Source organism: Terrapene carolina, unplaced genomic scaffold (genome assembly GCF_002925995.2).
Source record: "Terrapene carolina triunguis isolate 2854851 unplaced genomic scaffold, T_m_triunguis-2.0 Scaffold95, whole genome shotgun sequence".
Lineage (NCBI taxonomy): Eukaryota > Metazoa > Chordata > Testudines > Emydidae > Terrapene > Terrapene triunguis.
Window position 1 is genome coordinate 35,400,082 of NW_020664446.1, and position 13,264 is coordinate 35,413,345.

At 41.0% G+C, this 13,264-nt stretch overlaps 1 protein-coding gene across 1 annotated transcript in view; it reads left to right on the plus strand.

The window, feature by feature from the left end:
- Window positions 1–13,264, plus strand: part of SGMS1 (sphingomyelin synthase 1) — a 70,674-nt gene that overhangs the window by 16,250 nt on the left and 41,160 nt on the right. The gene's annotated exons all lie outside the window — the stretch shown is intronic.

A 13,264-nucleotide genomic window follows, 5' to 3' on the forward strand; every position in this document is an offset into this window, starting at 1 on the left:
CCTACGTTTCCCCCCTCCACCCTCCCAGCGCATCACGCCTGCTGGGAGACCCCGCGGATCAGCGCTTTCCCCCTGCTCCTCCTGCACGCGGCAATCAGCTGATTTGTGGTGTTCAGGAGGCTGGGGGGAGGAGCGAGGATGCAGCGCCTCCTAAACACTGCAAACCAGCTGATTGCTGAGGGCAGGAGGCAGGGGAGGGAGTGGGGAGGCTGCGTGCCGCGACCTCGCTCCTCCCCCCAACTTCCTGAACGCCGCAAGACAGCTGATTGCCGCGGGCAGGAAGCGGGGGGAGTAGGGAAAAGGTGCTGATCCGTGGAGTCCACCGGTGGGCGGGAGGCACTGGGGGTGGGCATAAGGGAGCTGATGGGGGGCTGCCAGCCTGTTTAATACCTGTATTAAATTACTTGTTTAAAACTTATACAGGATACCCGTATTAAATTGCTTGTTTAAAATTGTTTAAAATGTATATAATACCTTTTGTCGGGCAAAAACAAATTTCCCTGGAACCTAACTTCCCCATTAACATTAATTCTTATGGGGAAATTGGATTCCTTTAACATCGTTTCACTTAAAGTCGCATTTTTCAGGAACATAACTACAACGTTAAGCGAGGAGTTATTGTACCAATGATCCCTAATTGTACGTTGTGTTTTTAAACAGGCCTGGAGTCAGGTATATGGTAACTAGAGTCTAGCAGGTTTAAATATTAAATCAGTAAAGATTATGGACAGAGCAGTGGATTCTGTGTCAGTTTATAGGGTACAGCATTTATAAATCTTCAGAAGCATTATATTTCAACTTAAAAATGCACATAAGGGAAACTAGCTATTTTTCATTACTGAGAGTTGTAGAATATTTGAGCCACCTGCTGATTGACATCTAATGAAATGCCCAAGTTTTGAGTATGTTTATAACAATTTTATGGAAATAGGATAAGTATCGTTCTCTTTTTATGCCCCAAGAGTATTTTTCATTTTTTAAGTCTGGAATTATTTGAATGTAACCTACTTTCTGGGCCAGTAGGGAGAGAAGTGAGTGAGATCTAGTAGTATTTTATACTGTACTTTAAACTGTAGTCTGAAACTGTACACTGCAAATCTCTGGTTTAGCTGGCACTAGGGCTTTTGGATTATTTTAATGTGAAGTACTCACAATACACCAGTTTGATGCCATGCATCAGACTAAAAACTACTGCTGCAGAAAAAAGAAAAGTCTTTAGTTCTTCGTATGGCAGATAATGAAGTAATTATTTGAAAGAGGGATGATGACTGAGAAGAACCCTACACAACATATGCCATGGAATCAGTAACTGGAGTTGGCAGGTTGTTAATGTATACTTTTATAAATACTGTAGGAAGAAATTTAATATTTCTTTCACTTTCCTCTGTGAAAACTCCAATACCTTTATGTAAAACAGAAAATAAAAGAAAAAGTAGGCAACCAGATGTTAATAAATAAACATGTGTGAGGGATGGTCAGAAGAACTTCATTTTGAAACGCTAATCTCTATATGGTTTCATTAAAAGATTCAGAATTTCTAGAACTGTGCTAAAGCTGATCTGAGTAACATGTCTGAAATCCTGTTTTCTGTATCTTTTTTTATTTGTGTAAATCTCATACATATATACTGGCTCAGTAACTTTTAAAATATGTCGATACTAATACTTAAAACAAGAAATGCTTCCCAGATTTTGTGACTGCTCAGTGAACAAGCTCTATTTCCTTTAAGCAACTTAGATTATGGCCTTGAAAATAATTTAACTGCTCTCATGGGGAAGACATAATGGCCATTTATTTGCTTTGTGGAAGTGCGATTGTCTAAAATTTCTTCCAAATTAAAAAAAACACATGACATGTAGCAATATTAAGCACATTGAAAACACTAATTTCTTCTGTGAATATTACACACTTTTGAGGCAAAGTGTGTGTGCACATGGTTAAGTGCTGAGCGCGCATAGAAAGTAAGACTGCAGTGATTTTGCATAATCAAGACTTGCAATGAAAATTTTTTGTTCAAATATGTATGTGCTGACTAGATAGTATTTAAACTAAATTTAAATTATAAACACATGGTTAAGTCCCATGTACATTGTATCACTGAATTATGTTTTTAAACCATAACAGGGGACAACAGTGTTGTAATAGGTACACCTACATAATTGGGTACCCCGCAGCTCTGGTGGCATGGGGGAACCCCACAGCTCCGCGCCTCAGGTGGTGGTGTGGGGGGGGGGGGGGGGGCCCGGAACCCCCAGCCCCCCGGCATGTGCCTAGCACCTTCCCATTTTATCATGGATATTTTTATTGCCCATGACTTATCTGTGACTTTTACTAAAAATATCCGTGACAAAATCTTAGACTTGACCATAATTTGCCATTCTGTTTTGTTGCCTGGTGGCCAGACAGTGAGTTTCTGTGGGTAGCCATTGAATTACATGTTTATGGTTTTATCTAAGATAGTTTAAGATTTACAGTACTGTACATAATTTGTAGCCAAGTAACAAGAAATGCTGCATCTTAAATATTGTCTTGGTTTATTTTTAAATCACCTTAGTCATAGTCTGAGTGATTTCTCTACATAGGTTGTTAGTTAAAATTGAGTTCTATATATGTTGTCTCTCTCTTTTAAGGACAAACTGCTGATCTGATTTGACCTATAATTAAAAACCCTGTTTGCACTGACTGACTGGCATGTCCCACCTGACACTGAAAATGAAAACTGGCCTTATTTTTGCCACAGTTTCTTGTAATCTCTACAAAAGAACTGCTGTAGAGGATCCTGTGTTTTGAGAAGGTGCATACATAATAATTAATGTGAACTCTTCCCAAATTCCATGTGGAATTCAACTACAGTATTGACAAGCCCAGTAGTTCAAAAATCGAGTCAGACACCTCCCCCCCCCATCATACATTTAAAAAAAAAATTATAATTGTGTATTTTGGTCTGTCTCTTGATGATTTTTTTTTTTTAATTCCCTCTGCCCACCTCCAATGTGCGTGACAGTAAGTGTTGCCAACTCTTGTAAATGTATTGAGTAAAGTAACTTTACCGTAGCTTTAAAGTAGCTCTCACCAGGGCCGCCCAGAGGATTCAGGGGGCCTGGGGCAAAGCAATTTTAGGGGCCCCTTCCATAAAAAAAAGTTGCAATACTATAGTAACATGTATTTGGAAATGTAAAAATAACCAGTGAAATACATTCAAAAATTAATTTTTAATAATTTGAAAATACATGAAATACATTATTTAAAAACATTAAATGCTTTAATGGTATGTATACATTTGCAATTACATAATGGGCTGTCGCTGGGTGATGGTTGGTGCCAATGGGCTGGTGCTGCCTGGGGGTGGCGCTGCTGTTGCCCAGGGCTGGGTGGGGAGCTAGGCTCTGGGTCGAGGGGTGCCCGGCTCACAGGGGCTGGGCTCAGAGCTGGGGGTCAGATTTGTGTGCTTTACCAGTTTGCTAGTGTTAGCAAAGATATAAACCCAGGCCAGGCTACAGCCCCATACTTTTCAACAGAGGCTCCACACAACTCTTATTTACCTTGTTGTGAACCTGAGAGAAATTGTAATATTCCAATTTTTCTAGAAGACAGATATGACATCAGTGGCCTGGATATATATATATTTTTTTAATTCTTAAATATCCTAAGTTACTGTCTTGAGCTCCTTCTAACTGCACAGCTCTTCCCTCCCTCTTCCAGGGAAAATCAAAGGCCCAGTTATAATGTTTTGTTTGTTTGTGTGGGTATAGTCAGCAGTTTACAACTAAGAAAATTAGATTGTTGGAGATATGCCCAGTGTCTGAAAAGAAGTAACCCACAGCTGCCTAAGTATTTCTTAAATGGCTAACTGCTTGAACAATTTACTAAGCAGAACTAGCAAGAGAATCTCCAATTTGGTGACTCCCAGTAGTGTTACAACAGTGTTTTGATCACATCTTCCCACTCTTCCCACTTAGACTGGTTTCAAAGGGAGGCATGGCCAGTCCTCATTTACTTGGGGGAAGGGAGTCTGTGATGTGGAAGGAAGGAGGAGGCTTAAAGCCAGTGGTTGTACCTTTTCCCAGATACTGCTGCTACATTATTATTAGTAGTAGTATTTATTATTATTATTATTATTATTATTATTATATATTTGCTGGGTGTGGACAGTGTACGCAATCCCCTATGTGGAACACAGAAGAAGATATGGTCCCTACCTCACTACCTACGTGGACAAATAAACACCAAAAACACAGTGCCTCTGGATGATTAGCAGAAGAAGATTGACAGATATTTCCGTTTTTATATATGTGTGTTACAGCACGAGATACCTTGGCAGAAGTATTTTTAGTGTGGTGTCACTGGACCAGGTACAGGTCTTTAATTAGATAAAGCTGAAGGAGCGGTCAGGTTTCCAATGTGTACTTTTTCTTGAAGTTTTTACTTTATATTTTTTAAGCTGTAAAAATGAAAGCTTTTTAGATGTGTTCATTTATCCAGTCATTCACCATACAGTTTTCAGTTTTGTAGGCAACCAATGACCTGTCTGTGTAATAGTCCTGGCTTCCTGGGAATTTCTTGAACAGACTCCACAGCATTGCAGTCCATCTTTACTTTTAAGTCTCTGCCTAATTTACAAAATAAGCACAGATCCTCCTCAGGCACTAGCTAGTTCCCTTACATTAGTAAATTACCTTAATAAAAATACTGGGTCTGCAGCCTAGCTTGGCTGCTTTCGCTGTACACTGTGCTGCTGTTCAGAAATTTTTTTTCATATGTGATTGATAGAATAATGCTCTCCAAGGGAGAAAGGAAAGAGATTGCAAAGTTGCAGACAGTTATAGATTTGGGCAGTGATCTCACTATACATGCATCCAACCATTTTCTTCTATAGATACTTAAAGATGATCCATTTTCAGTGTCAGTAAGACAGCAATCATTCACAAGCAACTAAGGAAAAACCCTTTATTTTCAACTTACACATGAGTTTATTGATGGTGTAATATGCTCCTCACCCCTCTGAACTATCAGATAGCGGGTATCAGTAGTGTGTTTGGCACTGAGTTTTACCTTCCATGTTAATTAGATACAATGCTTACGTAAGTGCAGATAATTATTAGCCAAATTTTCAACAAGCAAATAAAGCACAGAGAGACTTGGTAGTTTGATTTCATTTTCGTAATGCATATGAGTGTTTTATTACATAGTCATACTATTTCCCAAAGAATACAATAAAATAATATTTTAAATAAACCTCATGTGACACGTGCCTGGGCTGCCCTCACTGAAAATGCAAGCTGCAAAAAGGAGAGCAGATTCTACCAAAACTGGTGGATAGTACTGAAGTCAGACTCACCATCCAGTCACAAACTGTGTTCCTGATCCCCCACGCTGGTTATCAAGAATCTAAAAAAAGGAAATCACACAGCCCCCATTATTGCATTCCAGTTCTCTGGCTCCCAATCGGCACCTACGTCCAGTACAGTGGGAAGTTATTAAAAAACTCTGCTCACTACAAAATGTTCTTCTGAACCCCAAAGGGCCAGCCACATTGCCAGGTCAATATTAGGTTGGATCTTACCCAAAATACCACGCTGCCTGCCAATTCTTTACTGTCTAAAACTAAAGGTTTATTATAAGGAAAAAAGAGAGAACAAGAAGAGAGTTGTTAAATGGTAAAGCAATCAGATACATACAGGGACTTCTAAGTCCATATACAGTAACTCCTCACTTAACGTTGTAGTTATGTTCCAGAAAAATGCGACTTTAAGTGAAACGATGTTAAGTAAATCCAGTTTCCCCATAAGAAAGAATGTAAATGGTGGGGGAGGATTAGGTTCCAGGGAAATTTGTTTTTGCCATACAGAACAGTACTATAGTTGGGAGGTGCCCCCGCCTTACCCCACACAGGCACAGCCCATGGCACTGGAGACAATGAGGCAGGCAAGGAGGCTGAAGGTGCTGTAGGCTAGGAGAAGCATGTTGCGCAGCAGCAGGGGCAGTTTCCCCTACTCTGCAAGCACCAAGGGCTGGGGGCTCAACCCTCGGCCTCCCCATGCCACCCTTTCCCCTAAGCCCCCACTCTTAACCCGCCTCTTCTCTCCCCACCTTTACTCCGCACGCTGCATCCTCGCTCCTCCCTCTCCTGCCTCCAGCATTCAGGAGGGAGGGGGAAGGAGCGAGGACACGGCGCACAGGCTCCCCCTCCCTCCCCTGCTTCCTGAACACCGCAAGCCAGCTGATTGCCGCGGGCAGGAGGCAGGGTAGGGAGGGGGGAGGTGCGCAATCAGCTGGCATGCGACATTCAGGGGGCAGGAGGGTGGGGGAGGAGCAAGGACTCGGCGCGCAATTGCCCACGGCAATCAGCTTGTTTGTAGTGTTCGGGAGAGAGGGGGAGCATGCGCGCCGAATCCTCGCTCCTTTCCCCTCCCTCCTGAACGCCGCAAGCCAGCTGATTGCCGCGGGCAGGAGGCGGAGGGTGGAGGAGGAAGGCGCGGATCCGCAGGCTCTGCCGGCGGGCAGGAGGCGCTGAGGGGGGGTGCGTGTAGGGGAGCTGATAGGGAAGCCGCCAGCTGTGGACAAAGCAGGCAGCCAAACGACATAGCGAAGCATTGCACAACTTTAAATGGAGCATGTTCTGTAATTGAGCAGGGACGTAAGATCGAAACAACATTAAGCGAGAGGACATTAAGTGGGGAGTTACTGTATCAGGTTCTTAGTAGTGCTGGTGAATTTGCTGGCTTGAAAGTCCTTCTGGAACACATCCACAGCTTGGATGGTTCATTCAGTCCTTTGTTCAGAGCTTCAGTTTGTAGAAAAATACTCCATAGGTAAGAAGCAGAAGTGAAGACAAAATGGAGATGATGCAGCTGCCTTTTATATTCCTTTTGCCATGTGGCTTGTACTTCCTGTGTCCCAAACACAAGTTACACAGCAAATGGGCATGCAAAAGACTGAATAGTTTTCTATCCATAGGGATGCCTGTACAAGTCCTGCTGAGTCATAAGGTGTATACCCTGCTCCTTTCAATGGGTTTATTGTACAGCTGATGACCCTCAATGGAACATCGAACAGGCTAGGCAGTGCTGATGCCAATCTGTCTGTGGGATGTCACCCAGGAACAAAGCACAATTTTGGAAATACAGCTATACTATACATATCTATAACTTACAATACAAAGGTGATACAAACATATAAACAAGATCATCGTACTTGGGAAAACGTAACATTTTCACAGATACCTTACACGACATATCTGGTCAGATTCCTTGCAATTTTATAATATTGGTAACACTAATATTATAAACCGTCTCCAATATTCCATACAGCTTCACACCTCAGATACGCTATTATAGGTGGAGCTGGTAGTGACACACATGTATTTAAGGTTGCCTAACACTTCCTAGGATAAGCCCTTCTGTTTTAGGTTACTTGTAATTGTGCCAAATTTTAATAATTTGGGTGGAAGCTTTCTGTTATCGCTTTCTGCTTCTGGCAGAAATTCTTGGTCAAAGTTCAGCCCTTTCCAAGAATGACGTATATTTTGGAGAAGAGAGAGTTTTGATAATGTTACTTTTTTCAATTGCTTCTTTGAGCTCCAGCTTCTCCATGAATGAATGAAACCTAGAATCTTGACAGGGCTAATGCTGGGGTCTTCCATTGTCCCCATGAAAATTCAGCCAGACTTGGGTAAGGTATAAGCCTCAAAAATTGCCATTTGCACATAATTGGTAGAGGTTTTGAGGGGCTTTCTGCTAAAACCTCTGACTGTTGCTCTGCAATGAGCATGCCTTCTGGCTCCACAGAACTTGAGCTCAGGCCAGGACACTGCAGCAGAACCCCTTTAGCCTATAGGAAATGATGCTGTGCTGGGCACCAGGAGAAGACTTTGAGTTCTAGTCTTAGCTCTTGTATGTATAGGTACCTGTGCAATTCATATTCTTTATTATTCAGGAAGACCTCATATCCATAGACTCAGGAGGCAGGCAGGCAAATATTGCTTTCCACTTTTTACACATAAATGAGCAGTTTCACAAGGTTACAAGTAAAGTTTGTCATCCTCCAGTGGCGTTGTCTACATATAGGAAAAAAGTCTACTGCTGTTAGCAGTTGTTCCTCAGGTTCATATAGTAGAGGACTATGCTGCAGAGCTAAAGGTCCTAGGTTCAGATCCTGATTATTTGGGAATCAGTATGGTTCCACATGAAGGAATTTCAGTTGTCTGTGTGTTGGTTTGCTTTTTAAAAAAATAGAACTTTACATATAAAACTATATTTTAAGGAACATTCATGTTCCAAAATCAAGCACTCAGAAATTAGGAAATACCAATGTTGAGGCTGGCCACACAACCTTAAATTGACTTCTTTGTGTAAGAGTATTATGTTAGTCCTGTCTCGATCTCACTCCTCTTAAAATAAGCTTAAGTCTATTGTGCATATCCCTATTGGTGTGGAAGATGGGTTGCATATTTCAACCATTCAAAAATAGCCTAGATTTCAGCTCATTTTATCTCAGGTTCTTTTAAATAACATTTAATTTAGTGATGTACACTTGAAAACATCAAGGTAGTTACTGTAATTTAGTTACTTGCTATCACACAACCTGTGCCTGGCATTGCAGATGCTCCATTATTGTGATGATCGGCACAGTATATTGTGCCACACAGTATGTAGGTCCAACAGGTTCAGGAAAAGACAGAGAGAGAAATTAAACATGGATTTTCCTTGCTGTAGGGCAAAAGCCTCACCATGTTTCATGGCTGTTCCTTGGAGGTAAAAAGGCAGTAGCTGGGATTCCCGCCCTAGCATTCCCTCCACTCCACCCCCATAATGTTCACTACTTGGAGCAGGCTTTAACTTCTCCTATCCCTAGCATGTGGGGAACTGCCATTCTATCCCCTTCCCTACCTGGACAGGATAAGCAGCTATCCCACTCACTTTTCCCCACAATCTCTTGTCCCCCACCTGCTCCTACATGTGTTTGCCCTTGATGTTTCTCTCCCTTTTCCCTTCATCTCCTACTCTCTCTGCCATACTCCATTCCCATGTGCCTTCTTTAGTTTGCCCATTGCTCCTTACATTTCCGACTCCTCAGTCACCTGTTCCGTTTCCCAATACATTTATGCTAACTGTTGCCTCCATAGTTTCATTCTCAGCACCTCCACATTCTCCTGTCCCCTCACATGGTACCTAAAGGACCACCATCTTCCCTGAAAGTAGCCAGGTTTCAGCCCCACTGGAAACAATGGAAGGTGACCATCTTTGCTAAGGGGAGCCTCACTTGCACCTGCCAAGATTAGAGAGACATGGCAGCCATTTTATTGAAGGCAGTCTGTGGCTTCAGTCTCATTCAGTCTCAATGAGAGGTGATGAAGATCTTGAGCAAGAGAAAATAAAAATCAGAAATTCATTTATCTCAGAAAATGTTGTGACTTGTGATAAATATGCAAGAATTGACAATACATTATTACAGGGGAAAGGTTAAATGTAGGAGCCAAGGTTTGTGTGTGGGGTTGGGGGAAGTGTGTGATCATGTAATTAATACATACTGATATATGTATTGTGCTGATAATGTGTACTGGCAATGTACGATATATTTTTTGTTAGCCCAGCATATATTAGTCAAGATAAAGTGGTATTTCCATAGTAACATAACAAAGGCCTGCTTAGCAACTATTTGGTTAATAAAATTGTGAGTTAGGTGAAAGCCTAGCACAATAATGTTTGTTAGTGTCTCCATAACTACTTCAGAGAAGCAGGCAGAAGAGGAGAAAAAGTTACGTAGATAAACTAGTTTTATGGGTATTAATAGAAGAACTGATTAATAGAATGGAAGGAAATGAGGTTTGAATGAAAGAGATCTTCATCTTTGGGTTTGTCATAAATAATACAAAGAATGAATATTATTTATAAAAGCATTTATTAGATAACTATTTATTATCATATATCCTAAATGTCACCTGAAGATAATTGTTTTAGCTACTATCAATCTGATGTAACTAAGGTATCAGTGTAACTGTAACTCAGTTCTTCTCACCTGTGTGATTTATCTGTGTGATTCTTTTTGTGTTACCTTTTAACTGCATAGGTTTTAACTGAATTCTTTAACTGTGGGTGGATTTATATTTGTAATTTAGAAAATATTTTTGTTTCTCCCTGGAATGTTAAAAATGTGCTGATCAGTTAAGGTGATACTTTTTCTTTCCAAAGGTGAACATGTAAGTTGTTTCAACCGTGTTGAGAGTATCTTTTTATCTTCATTGCAGTCTTCCATTCTGAATGTGAACTTTGTCACTGTAATTCAGGTATTTATTACCTCTAATCTGATTATTTCAATGTGTTCCACCTGGGGGCTACCCTTTGAATCAATGGTGTTGGAACAATTTTTATAGTGGGGGTGCTGAAAGCCAAAGAATAAAACTCCAAGCCCTGTATATGATGGAAACCACTTGAAGCCAGGGCGTGCTGCTGCACCCCTAGTTCCAGCACCCCTGCTTTGAATCTACTCAGAGGTTGCAACTGTCTCAAAATACAACAGCACAATTGCTGAAGAGTCTCATGCTCAAGATTTGGTGATGCCTGCAGTCCTGTAAGCCAACTTAAACTTTTACTGTAATGTTTTAAAGCCTTATGTTATGTGATCAGTCTGCTGAGAGGCCATCCCACATCCCTCTAGAAATCAGCTGCTAATCATCCAGGATGACAGGAGGCAAGGCTGCCTGGGAGGAGTCGCAGTAATTTTGAAATATGCCCTGTAGATATAGATTTCTCTCATTGATAGGAAACGCACACACTAGAGTTATATGCTCTGGCTTTAAACTTAGTTTCCTTTTAAGCTTATATTGGTTTGTAGGCCTGTTGGTATTGTGACGGGTTGGATCACAGAAACCCTCTTGGGAGCTGCCACCTAATGTGCAAAGACTACCTCTGCTCCTGTTTTCCCTGCCAGCTCAGGACTCCAGCACCCTGTCTTGCTGAGTCAGACACTCCTGTCTGGCTCCAACACAGACCCAGGGTCTGAATCACTTGTCTCAAAGCTGCAAGTTTACCTGAAAACAGCTCACAGTAGTGTGCTTGTCTTTAGCACTCAGATGCCCAACTTCCAATGGGGTCTAAACCCAGATAAATCCGTTTTACCCTGCATAAAGCTTATGCAGGGCAAACTCATAAATTGTTCGCCCTCTATAACACTGATAGAGCGATATGCACAGTTGTTTGCTCCCTCAGGTATTAATATTTACTCTGAGTAAATTACTAAATAAAAAGTGATTTTATTAAATACAGACAGTAGGATTTAAGTGGTTCAAAGTAGTAACAGACAGAACAAAGTAAGTCACCAAGTAAAATAAAATAAAATGCGCAAATCTATGCCTAATCAAACTGAAAACAGATAATCTCACCCTCAGAGATGCTTCAGTAAGTTTTTTCTCAGACTGGACACCTTCCAGGCCTGGGCACAATTCTTTCCCCTGGTACAGCTCTTGTTCCAGCTCAGGTGGTAGCTAGGGGATTCTTCATGATGGCTCCTCTCTCCCCTTTGTTCTGTTCCACCCCTTTATATATCTTTTGCATAAGGCGGGAACCCTTTGTTCCTCTGGGTTTCCACCCCCCCTCACTGGAAAAGCACCAGGTTAAAGATGGATTCCAGTTCAGGTGACATGATCACATGTCACTGCAAGACTTCATTGCCCACTTGCCAGCACACACATATACAGGAAGACTAACAGGTAAACACAACCATCTGCAGACTAATGGTCCTGGTTAATGGGAGTCATCAAGATTCCAAACCATCATTAATGGCCCACACTTTACATAATTACAATAGGCCCTCAGAGTTACATTTTATATTTCTAGTTTTAGATACAAGAGTGGTACATTTATACAAATCAGATGATCATACTCAGTAGATTATAAGCTTTGTAATGATACCTTACAAGAGACCTTTTGCATGAAGCATATCCCAGTTACATTATATTCACTTATTACCATATTTTCTCTAAAACTATCCCAGTTACATTATATTGACTTATTATCAAGTTTTTATAAAACCATATAGACTGCACAACGTCACAGGTATATTACGGCTGAGGTAGTGGAATGGTACTGGTGTTGTTGCTGTTAATATTTGTATTACTGCAGCGTCTAGGGGCTCTAGTCATGGACTAGGACCCCACTGTGATAGTCGTACAAATTCAGAGCAAAAGAGTCAGTCTTTGTCCCAAAGAGTTTACAATCTTAAGTACTAAGGCAAACTGTTTCATGCCAGCATTGGTGATAGTTTTGGTTATATATATTTTAGGCACAAAAATCTATCACTAATTAATATTCAGACTGTTACTGTAACTTGTTTGACTTCTTTTTGTTTAATATTTATTATATAGACACTGTCGACTTGACTAGGCTTCAAAAACAGTGTTTGCTAAAGGAAGATAAACTCAATTTCTGGACGCCATTTTATTCGTTTTTTATTGCTTACTGTTGGATCTTAACAATAAAAGTAATTTCACTAAAACCACAAGCTAATGTGCAGTTTTAGAATGTATATAATGTAGGTGGTGACTGACGTACAGAGCTTTGTTTTAAGAAATACTTTGTTACTGCCTGTGCAGATATTAAGCTTTTTAAAAATAAAAGTGAAAGCTCAAAGCTGCATGGCTATTGGTGAATAGCTATTCACAGCTTTGAATTGGCTGTTAGTTACTTTACTAATTTCTGTAGTGATTGTTGCCTTGATAGGAAAGAGCTTCACTTAGAGAATAAAACACAAAACAAGAATGAGGAACGGATGATCTTGTACTTCAGGCATGGGACTTGGAGTTAGGCGTCTGGTTTCTGTTCTTAGATCTTTCACTGTATTTCTTGGCAACCTTGGTCACTGTTGCCAGCTCTTTCATATTTATCCTGAGTCATGAGATTTGGCCCCTGCTTCAAGCAGTCTTGCTGATGTGCCAAGTTGCATGATTTTGAGGAAGTAAAATAAGAGAGAGAAATTGACTCCCCCACAATGCCTGTAACCTACGGAAAAGTGCACTAGATTGCAAGTCCAGGTACCATGAGTTCTAGTCCAAGCTCTTCTACTGACTGCTGCACACCACAACCCTTACTGTAAGCCAAGGTACTGCTGACTTGGGGGGGAAGCTATTATTCACCTACTTTCCAGATAGGATAACTGGGAGCTTGCAGAAGGTCACCTCATTCACCCACTTTGGGCACAACTGAGAATAGAATCAGAGTTTCTGATCTGACTGAGCCAAGTCTCATCGCTTTTGCCACACAATAGTTCA